Genomic DNA, 2,444 nt, shown 5'->3' with positions numbered 1-2,444 from the left:
GGCGTCCCCCCGGGGTGGGGGGGGAGAGAAGGGCGGCCGGTGGCCGCGGCCCCGCAGGTGCAGCCGAGGTCCGCAGCAGGGCTGGCTCAGGCACCGCCTGTGGGGACGTGAGGCGGTGACACAGGGCGGACGGAGCACGGGCTGGTCCCGCAGTGCGGGCACACACAAGCACTGTAAGGGTAGCTTCTCTGGCCCACGTGCACTTGCAGGACGGGCAGAGACACAGCGCAGCGGCATCCCGCAGACGATTTGTGCCGGGTCAAGCACAGTCTGTCAGGGAGGGGTCCCACGGTCTTTGCAGGAGCAATGTCACTTCACACGTTATCATAAGTGGCCACAGTTCTGAGCCTAGGGGCATAGGACGAGGGACGGAAACAGCCAACTGAAGTGCAACGTCGCGACACAAAAGGCTACGCAAAGGCTCCCGCTATATAGGCACCAGGGGAAATGGAGCAGTGTAGCCACAGCACATTGATGAAGAGCGACAGAAACGGTATACTGCTGCACAGTGTCTCTCCCTAAAATGCTATACAGGGATATATGACCGAAAAATAGAGAAACAAGTGGTAAGAAGCAAGATTCCCTGTTACCCTGCAGTATGTGCAGTTACCTTCCTCAAGGTTAAAAAGTCTGAGGCAAGGGTGGTTAAAATAATATGAAATCATACATGCTTCAGGCTAGTAGAAGATTAAGCCTTCTCTATTAGGCCTAGGTTTTGAGCAGCTAACCTTGTTTTTCAAATCCACTTTTATTTAACTCCCCATGAAACTGCATTTTTCTGTGGTCCACATAGCATTTCCATTTGTTGGCTGGAATCGGCTTGCTAGCATGTCTGCACCTTCCTGACCAGCTACTATATCTCTGGAAATGCTTTGCAAGCCTGTCAGCTTAAGAAAAATTCGGCAGCTGGAAGGGAGAAATGTGAGACATAAGCAGCCCCTGATATTTAAACCCCTGGTAAGCTGTGATAGTAATTCTAGCTTTATGCATTCTGATCAGATCATTAGCCCCAGAAATACATAGTTACTACTGCTGGTGTCTGTTCTCCTGCCTGCCTCCTCCACAGCTTGTCACTGATCAACTGTTAGGACTGAAGCACATTAGGGGTTGTACATTTAAACTTAATCTTGAGATAGTTTAGGAGCATTGTTCTAACGTTTTGCTGAATAACAAATACTGCCAGTGCAGGTAGCAGCCCTTCAGTACACACTTAGGTAAGAGCAATGGGTTCCCTTTGGCTGAGGTGCATCTTCTGGCCTGGGGAGTATGTGTCCTAGCTGGTGAAGTGTCAGAGATTCACCACTTGTAGAGATTTGACACTGGGGAATGAAACTAGATACCAAAGACATAACTGTGTGGGAGGTGGGAAGCTTTCATTAATGAAGCCCCTAAGAAGCTGAAGGGGACAATGTTGTCACCCGACACTAAGGGGACAGACAGGTTCTTTTAGGGTTCCTTGGCAGAATGATGATGGCACAAAATCATAGTTACCATTAAAGCTTAACAGGATACTATGATTAGAATAGCACAGAATTTATTATTAGAATGGCACAGGATTTCTACAAGCAGAATCAATATAGTACAACCTATAAGCGTAATACAGGATTTATAATACAACTTAACTTATAATTTCTCATCATCTAGATCCTAACTTAACTTATGACTTCTAATCACCTGGACCCTCTGCAGATCGGGTCAGATCTTAATACACGGTTTGCTGTATCAGTATAACAATCATAATCTAGACTCGAAAATGATATGAAAGAATACGACTCACTCAGTCCTCGGAGGAAGCAGATGACGGTGGAGGCGTCCCTGGCCACCGGAGGGTCCCGTGTCTCACTGTCCAGCAGCAGCTCCGGTCCAAGTTCCCCACTTAGGACTCGTAACTGCTTGATTTTATAGGCAGTGCTCTGGGTGCTGTTACGCTTCCCTGTTCTGTGATGGGGTCATCACCAGCACCGGGTTGGCCGGGTGCCTGGGACCTTCAAGGCCGGTAAGGAAGGCGTAATCGGCCTGGCGCCCAGGAACCTTGAGGCCAGTAGGGAGGGGAAGAAGGAATCTGTTTGGTTTGTCTGCTTGGTGCACAGGACCTTCAGGGCCTGATAATGAGGGAAAGGGAATGAATACGTGACCCCCTTGGTCACAGAGAATGGCTGCTTGCCTTATAAAATGGCGTTAGTTATGCTAACCACATTACCAGGGGTCGGGAGCTGGGGGTACCAGTCACAAATGCTGAAGTGGACTGAACATGCCAAAGCTAGTGTAAAGCACGTTGGGTGTTATGTGGCATTTCCTGAAGAGTTGTGAGGAGGAGAGCTATGAGCTCCCAGCTAGACCTGCGGTGTCTTTTTCCCTCCCCTGCTGCCTCAAAACCCTGTGTGCCCAGCTTCTGTAGTACTTTCTCCATATATACGCCTTCCCTCCCCGCACACCATTTGAGA

This window comes from Aptenodytes forsteri, unplaced genomic scaffold, assembly GCF_000699145.1.
Source record: "Aptenodytes forsteri isolate BGI_AS27 unplaced genomic scaffold, ASM69914v1 Scaffold69, whole genome shotgun sequence".
Taxonomy (NCBI): domain Eukaryota; kingdom Metazoa; phylum Chordata; class Aves; order Sphenisciformes; family Spheniscidae; genus Aptenodytes; species Aptenodytes forsteri.
Note: the sequence above shows the minus strand (reverse complement) of the source record.